Source organism: Dermacentor silvarum, chromosome 1 (assembly GCF_013339745.2).
Source record: "Dermacentor silvarum isolate Dsil-2018 chromosome 1, BIME_Dsil_1.4, whole genome shotgun sequence".
Taxonomy (NCBI): Eukaryota; Metazoa; Arthropoda; class Arachnida; order Ixodida; family Ixodidae; genus Dermacentor; species Dermacentor silvarum.
In genome coordinates this window covers 318,500,079-318,509,180 of record NC_051154.1, presented here as the reverse complement: position 1 = coordinate 318,509,180, position 9,102 = coordinate 318,500,079, and the positions used below count along the sequence as shown (strand labels likewise).

The 9,102-nt window shown below is 46.7% G+C and overlaps 1 long non-coding RNA gene across 1 annotated transcript; it reads right to left on the bottom strand.

Moving 5' to 3' along the window:
• Nucleotides 1-2,126: 2,126 nt before the first annotated feature.
• On the bottom strand, nucleotides 2,127-7,846 carry LOC125942760 (uncharacterized). The gene is made up of 2 exons (XR_007465340.1): nucleotides 7,773-7,846; nucleotides 2,127-2,274 (listed from the first exon to the last, which is right to left on the bottom strand). It is a non-coding gene; the product is annotated as an uncharacterized LOC125942760 (long non-coding RNA).
• Between the last annotated feature and the right edge of the window lie 1,256 nt (nucleotides 7,847-9,102).

Here is a 9,102-nt window from a genome sequence, read left to right as displayed (position 1 = left end):
AAGTTGGCATCAAAGAGGTTCATTGAAGACCAGGAGCCATATTCTGTAACGCTTCGGTTTTCGAAGAATTCACTTTGCCAGCAGCGATTGGTCGTAGCCCGAGTGACGCCATCGCCTCGGCGCACGCACGCATATTATGATGATTTCACGCACATGTCAATCATGCGGAAACCGAATTGTCGTCTGCTACGACGCAAAGTGGGGCGAGGTGCTTCGGTGTGATAGAGTTACTGTATATGATACCTTTGGGTAGCATATTAACTCTACGGTGCGATTCGAAGCAGGGCCTCCTTCGAAGGTGCCGTTTGCCATGTGCAGAGCCTGCGCGTGCCGTGTGCACGGGCGAGATCGGCGCTCCTAGCAAAATGACGGCGATGGTGATCCCTGTGGCGTCGGCATTAGTGCTTTGAGCGAGCATCCGTGAGAGACGACCTCGATGTCGAAAAGACGCGTCTGAGATGGCAGACGAAGAATTCGGGAGGCAATTACATTTTATTTACCAAGAATCTTTCCTAATTTCCTATATTTTCCCTTGGTTTGTGACGTTCACTTCAAGAAAAAACAAAAAAAAACCTGCGTGCCCATTGACCTCTGTCCTTCATCTCGTTCTCATTACGTCAGCGGACCACCCAAATGTGACGCCACCGTCAAATCGAATTCTTCGGAAACCAAATCATTACAGAACACAGCTCCAGCACACATACCCAGTGTTGCAAGTCGATGTCAAAGAGTTTCTTCAAACAGCGGCACCTCCCCATCTACAGTGAACCACGTCGGCGTGAGAGAGGTTCGTTGAAGAGCTGCGTACATGTGAGTACATTGCCACATGACCCAAGTTCGTCCGATGATTGGTTTCGAACCATGTTACCTCAGCACAGCACCCCGATCCGCTAACCTTTTGACCAGGTAGGCAGGAATATGGTTAGACACAAACATGATGAATAGCCTTCGGAGAGTGCACCAAGTACCCCGAGAATGCTTAAAGCTTTATATTCACCCACTTCTGCTCTTTAGCTTTTACTACTTCAACGTATGTTGTTCCGATGCAGCTGGTCACCGAGGTGGGAGCTTAGCAAGCCTACCTCTTGCTCGTAACAATTTAAAGTCTGCATAGCCACTTTCAGAGGAGCCCCACCATAGTATGTGCGGCCTATCCTCGGACATGCATGCAATACTTTCAATGTGAGCCACCACGAGGGCGCTGATAAGAAAGAGGCTGCTCAGACACGATTTCGTGCTATATTTCACTTAGATACAAAGACAATATTACAAATATAAGAAAACAAGAATAATACAAGACTGAAAAATAATTTTCGGGTAAAAAATGCTGTGGTGCTGTTGCTGCTGATGGGCAGCGCCAGCACCACCAGCACCTATCGATCCTCTGTGAACGAGTCCTCTAAATGGCCGGAAACGCCGCTTCTTATGCTACCTCGCACACTTTCATCTCCGTGGTGTCGGAGTCTTCGAGGACGCCGACGTTTGCAAGCACTGCGACATCTCGGGAGCATCTGCTCAGCGCCCGAGAGTGCGATGGAAAGCATACGCTTGCAGCAGCCTTGGACGGCGACGCCATGCCCTGCAGGACCCAGAGTGCGCCGCAGGCGAAGTCGTGTGGCCCGAACCCCGTCATGGTCCTCTGGCTGGGCTCACCCACAACGCTTTGTTCGCTGACACCGACGCCGCTGTGCCCGCGCAGGCGTAACTTCCCATAGGAGCTAGGCACGATGTGGATCCAGCCGCTCGAACGCCGTCCTGCTGGTCATGGCACTGAGTATAGCGGCTGCAGCTTCCGTTGGCATGCACCACGCTGTGGAGCTCCTTTCATTTGGCGACATTTGCGCTGGTCATAGCAGGATATTTCCGGCACAAGTGGTCCGCGTCTCGCTACGAGACGAGGCTGAAGCAGTTCTGGCTGGAAATCCCAGTGCTCAAGAGCCTGCGGATCTGGAGGCCGGCCGGCGCGTCTAAAGCCCCTCCATCCACTCGCCACCGCCGCTTTAGGCGCGCCAGGCGTACAGACACTCCCGCTCCATGGCACTTTGGAAAGGAGTCACGATGCGTCGGGCTGGGAGGGAAACGAGTTCTTGCTGGACGCTATCGCTGCTTAGCATGATGCCACAGGCTTATGTTGTTGTTGTTGTTGTTGTTGTTGTTGTTGTTGTTGTTGTTGTTGTTGTTGTTGTTGTTGTTGTTGTTGTTGTTGTTGTTGTTGTTGTTGTTGTTGTTGTTGCCTCAAAACATGGCTCGTACCCACGAGGGGGATTGGCCACACTGGATAAAATAAAACATACACCTAACGACGAACAAAGGGGTAAAGGTGAATAATCGAAATTAAGGTTTTGGCAACTCCTTAACACAGATTTTAAGATGCCCTATACATAAACTAACTAAATAAAAAATTAATAGAAAACTAACTACAAAAATAAACATAAAATAACATGTCCCACGGTCGGTACCCTAGCAGCGTAACCTTCCGGATGCTTCAATAAATTTATCTACAGCAGTGATCATAGAACCCTGACTTGTGCCTAATTGACAGGCCCCAAAAGACAAAATGTTTGGCGTTGTAAGTGCCAAACCCAGATTACTGCTTGGAAATAACAGAAACATTCTACGGAGGGAGGAGAAGCGGTGGCAAGAAAGAAAGAAATGGTCAATAGTCTCCGGTTGATTACAAAAAGTTGTCGCAGTTTCACCTGAAAGGCGAAGCATCAATTGCGATAGCAAATTTGAAGAGAGCTATACGGAGTAATGATAGCAGCTTTATCAGCTGTATAAACTTGGACATGCAGCAGCACCGGCAACACGCAGAACTGTTGTCGACGCCAGTCGGCGTTTTGCCCGCGTTCGCTCAAAATGCGTGCGGCGTTGGTGACTGTTGCCGGAGCCTCTGATATAAATGAGCACTGCGTGCCGCAGCTAAACGTCGCCTCTCATCCCTCCCCCCCCCCCTCCCCCACAGCCTGTCGCGCGTCGGAAGAAGGCACGTTTGCTCTACATATATGGTGATTGTAGAGGAGGAAAGAGACGCCTACTTCTGCAGCCCTTAACGCGCAGAACAGCGCAGAACGCGCGTTTGTTCTCCGCCGTGCGTTCACTCCCCGTGAAAGCGCGCGTCCCTCGCGCCCTTTCACTCGCACATACAGCGTTCGGCCCGCGGCGACGATTTCATCTCCATTGACGCCATAGGGAACCTCACGGCGGCGGCGACGGCGACGGCGACGCCGACGGCAGAAATCTGCTTTTGAGTGTCCATATAATTGCTATCGCAATAAAACGAGCAGAGATCAGTGATTGATAAACCGGATCTATGAAGATAAAAATTTAGGCGGGGAACTCTGCAGCGGAAAGTTGACAGCGTCACCTCACATTGGCGTGAAAGGCACTTGCTCGTGTTCCACCGAAATTTTAAATGTTGAAAATCGTCTGAAGAAAGTATGGACGAGTCATGGCAATTCAGCAATAAAAGGCGTTTAAATCTAGCTCCTGTTATAAAAGAGAAATCAGGAAGAATATTTATGACCGGACCATTTAGTGATGTCGAAGCGAGCGAGTCAGCTGATTCATTTAAAAAGATTCCACTATGTCCGGGGACCCAAACAAAGCCGACTTCGGATAAATTTTCTGGGGCACGAGTCGAAAATATACTCAGTAGGTGTGACTGATTATTGGAAGTTAAATGTGTACAGACCGAAAGCGCATCTGTAACTACTATTACCTTAGCATTCTGTGGACCCAATTTTCGGATGGCAAGAATAACTGCCAGAAATTCTGCAAGAAATATTGGAGTGTAATCAGCGAGACGGAGAGCAAAAGACCAGTTGAGTTGATTCGAAAATATGCCAACACCACCTTCTCTAAATTTTGTGATGCGTCTGTAGAAATAACCGAATGAGACGGAAATTGACTAAGACGGTCTTGAAGGAGACCTTCAAGTATGCGCGCAGGGAGAAGTTTCACGTGTTTTGGAAAAATATCATCAAAAGTGAGTTTTATTTTGAATGAATTAGATTTCGGAGAAATCAGGCGCGGTAGGCTAACTTGAAGTTTTGATAACAGCGATTGAACAAAAATAACTTGTGGCTCTCGGTAACGCCGCCATCCTGTTCTGAAAAATGATTCTGGTGAATTGATGAAAACGGGTTGCAAATTGGAAAGGGGTGTATCATAAAGCTTCAGGAAAGTCAGGACAGTAAGTTGCTTAAATCTGGAATCAAGCGGAATAATTCCAGACTCCAGATAAAGAACATTATTAGCCACAAAACTTGGCAGCCCGAGGCAGAGACGCAGCGCTTGGCTTTCCAGTAGAATTAAAGGTCTTAGCTTGTATGCTGCACATCCTGAAAAAAGAACACAACCAAATTCTAGGATGGGGCGGACGTAAAGCTTATAAATCATCAGCAACGTAGTTCTACGCATCCCTGTGTTTTTATTGCTGAACCGGCGCAACAATGCCATTGCACGTTCTCCTGTATTAGCATTTGCTTCTATTTGCTGCTGCCAGTTTAGCTTACCATCATAAGTTATCCCTAAGTACTTCAAAGTTGGAACTTGCGGAATCGGCTGATTACGATAACGAAGAGAAATAAAGACAGAATTTGACAATGGAAACACCAGTAGAGCGCATTTCTTTACGTTAAGCGAAAAAGACAGGCCGTCAAGCCAGGACTCGAGTTCAGACAAATAAGACTGCAAAATTTGGTATAACGTATTAATATCCCTTGCTGATGAGAAAAATGCAATGTCATCAGCATAGAGATAGAGTTGTACATCCTGATGGATTGGCACAGAGGATAAAATATTAAACAAAAGTGGCGAAAGAACTGATCCCTGTGGTACGCCTCTCGTCTGTTTATACGTATCCGATGTCACCCCATCCTTGAAACAAAAAAATTCTCTATCAAAAATCAACTCTTGTATCCAGGCTACTAAATAGTTTGGAACAGAACAGCTAACTAATCGAGAAACTAAAATTTCATGTTCGACACTGTCATATGCTTTTGCAATATCTAAAGTTACCAATGCCGATATATCTCCTGATTGTCCTGCGAGTCGAATGCGGCTTTCTAAATTAACGTGAGCTGACCAAATGGAACATTGAGGCCTAAATCCTATTTGTCTCGAGCGCAGAATACCACGAGAAGAAGTAAATTCAAGGAGCCGGACATGAATTACTTCTACAATTTTGACTAGATTCGATGTAAGTGCAATTGGCCGAATGTTGTCCAAGATATATCCGAGGTTTTGCTTTTTAAGCAAAAGCACAATTTTTGCAATTTTCCAAGAGGTCGGAATCCATGTATATTGTAGTGAACAGTTAACTATATTCAAGAGCTCATCTGGGAAAGAGCTAAACAATAATTTAATCATAGTAATGGTGATACGGTCTGGTCCAGGAGCCGATTGACGTGCAGTTAAGATGACATCGGATAGTTCTGTCATGGTAACTTCTACAAATTCAGATGTCGAAATTTTGAACCTCCTCGGTCTGGGACACAGCGAAGAAAAGCGTGCTTCAAAACCTTTCGCGATATTATTTAGTGAATCCGCCGCATCTTTGGGGGATAGAGCAGCAGAAAATGACCATACGGACTGTTGAACATCTTTTTTGTTGCGTAAGAACCTAAAAAGTGCCGATCTTCTTTCTGGTTTTGACAAAGACGTATGTAGAGCATTTTTTTGTTCATCTTTAGCTATCGCTACAGTTCGTTTAAATAGAGCTGCATAGAATTTATAGTCCATCCAATTTTTCGGTGAATGATTATGTTGGAGACTTTTCCACGCTGCTTTTCTTCGCCTATAATCCCGTGTGCAAGCATCGTTCCACCATGATGACTTCGACGGCGAGCTGCAAGACATAACCGTAAACTCAGCAGGCTGAATAGAAGAGTTTAAAAGCGATACCACTGAGTCAGCCCTCCGTTGTTTATCATAAGTACTCAACGCTGAAAAGCCTGCATTTAGAGTTGATTTATAAGTTTTATAATTAATGAGTCGTCTTTGTCGTATAATAGGAGCCTGACGTGAAAGCATAATTTCAAAAGTGATGGGTAAGTGATCGCTACTTGTTCCATTGTCAAAGGTGTCCCAAGATGAAATAGACATGTTAGCAGAGGAGAAAGTCAGATCTAATGCAGAAGAGAATTGCCCACGTAGAAAGGTAATTTGTCCTGAATTGTGACATTGAAAATTGTTGTCATGCACCCAATTTAACAACCTCTTTCCACAACCATCCGTTTTAATTCCCCAAGAAGTATGATGCGAATTAAAATCTCCTGCCAGGAGCGTTGCACTTGAACAGTTTCGGAACAGTGAGTCCAGGTGATCAGTGTTCTTGACTCCGTTCGGGAAGTACGTATTAATCACTGTAAACACAACGCAACCTGGCAGCAAAAAATCTAATCCTAAAATTTCGCAGTCTGAACACACATGTTCAAAAGTTACAGTTACCTTATGATATATTTTTGATGAAACTAGTATTAGCAGCCCACCGCCCCTACCTGGACGATCTAAACGAAATGTTCGAAAATTATTAATACTAAATATTTGATGTGACGAAAGGCATGATTCTTGAAGTAAAATAACATCTGGTATTATTTTGTGTACTAAATAAAGAATGTCAACGTAACCTGAGGATATAGAGCGGCAATTCCATTGGAGAACTTTTACTGATGCTATGGCGATCCTAGAATGGATGATTCCACGGCAGAACGCAACGCATCCTGCTCGTGGTGATCATTGTTCTTTCCTTTTTTAGGCTTAGATTTAGGAGTATCCGTGGGAGAAAGTGGGGAACCCTTGCGTCTATTGCTGATGGTCCCAAGCCTCATGTGTCCAAATGAGTGGCTAGGTCCCGCAGTTGCTGACACCGGAGAACAAACTGAGGTATCGGACTCAACCTCTGCCTGATTTTCAAAGTTCGATTCATTTGAATGGCGCGCGGGAATACTAGATGAAGTGGGGTCAGCAGCAGCAGAGTGCAATTGGAGGAGGCTATTAAATTAGGCAGTTAGCATCTCAGTTATACCTTCGGCAAAAGTATTAAACAGTCGCTCCATAACTATTGGCATTGCCTTGTCAATGGCTGCGGCTACAGCGGCCGAAACTGTGGCTTCTAGAGATGTTGAGTGACGGGAAGCAGCTGCCGCGTAACCAACATCGCGCTCCTTTATTGCTGATATTGCTTCCTCACGGGAACAATGACGTTTCTCCGCGATCTCAAGCACCCGAATCTCATGGCCTCGCGCAGGGCAGTTACTATCTGTAGCACTATGAGATCCATCGCACAAGCAACACCTAGGTGCATCTTCGTCGCAGGCTGATGTAGAGTGAGAGCCGCCGCAATTACAGCATCTCACTGAAGATCTACATGCATTAGCACTGTGGCCGAATCTCCAGCAGTTTCGGCACTGCAATGGCCTAGGTGACAATGTCTCCACGCGGAACAAATACGGCCAAGCCTTCACTTCAGACGGGCGCGTTAAACCGGCGAACGAAACGATAACGCTCTCAGTTGGAACTCGGTTATCACCCACCGACCTATTGCATCTATAAACAGAAACAACAGCAGCTGGAGAGAGCATCTTCAAAAGGGCCTCAGGAGTAATATCGGTAGGAACCCCGCGAACAATGCCTTTCACGCATGCAAGATGAGGAGGGACGAAAGCACGAACCGCGATGCTAGTGAATCTCGTGCAGTTAAACAAATCATTAAGGCACTGAACATTAGAAGACTTACATAGAATACCTGTCTTGCCAAAACGCCTCACCTCCGAGATGTCAACGAAGTGCTCGGTAATACCGCGCAGCTCCTCCTGGAACCTTTCTGATTCGGTTAGCCGAATGGAACCAACATCCGTGGGAACGAGCGCCACGGGCAAGGCAAGGTACTGACTCCGTTCCGAAGAAAACACTCCAGGGGCACCGACTCAGTGGGACGGCTAGCCGACCAGGGCGAGCCCTGGCCGGGGCCGGAGACCGGTATTCACGGTCCCTGAAAAAAAAAAACCTATAGAAGAAACAAAGCCCTACGAGCAGTTAAAATGTGGCCAATCCCCTTTCGGATACGAGACAAGAGGCAGAACGGTGGCCGGAACCACAGAATCGCGAGAGCACGTCCGACAGCGACGGCGTTCTCCATCGCTTATGTGGCATTGCTGCAGATGAGGCACGTGCTGGTCCTCCCTTCTTATCGTCTTCTTTGTCTCAAACATACGCACGTGAACTCACGAGGAAGAGAGGGCTGACCAAGCGGATTTGGGAACGCGAATTTGGCGGAAATATTTCAAGGAAGCCATCACCAGATGCCTAAGGATAATTGCAGATGACCTAGGGTGCAATAACGTAAAACGATTCCAAACTGTTTTGATTCCACTTTCTGCAATCAGCCTCCACGATTGGTCAAAACATTTTTGGGCCACTCCCAACTTCGCCTGTCTGTCACGCGACGTCACGAAAACCGCGATAGCTCCCAATCTGATATAACGTGTGCACACTGATTATGCATGAATAAACCGCTTAAAGGAAAAATATTTATCATTCCTGATTCGACGCCTTTTCACTATTAATCCCTCTGCTATTGGTCCAATGTTTTCTGCCTACGCCCACTTCGCCTGTCGGTCACGCAACCTCACAAATCCGCGAAAACTCACACGTCAAAGTGACGTGTACGCGAAAAAAAAATGCATTAATATGCCGAACAAAAGTGAATTTTTTTTTCTGAATAGCCACATACTGCCCCGTTCCGAAAGGAATAGAAGATGGCTACCCGCCGATCGCTCAGGCCCTCGCTACTCGCACCTGCCGGTGAGCATGTATTTATTTCCGCATGATAAACCTTTTTGCGTGGCAGTAAAATGTTATCGAGCGCTATCGGCATGCATACGACATCCCTCTGCCAACTCTTCCTTGCCGAGGATCCGTTTTAGCGGCATTCTTATCCTTCCGTTGCACCACGTCGCGATTGTCGACCAGCCACCGCAAACTAAGTAAGGCGAAGCGGACCAATCGGAGAAGCCGACGCCACCCTCTTCATGCGGTTATCTATTTTCACTGTGCTGGCTCAGCCCCATTGAAACCCTCTCCACTAGAGCATGCTCC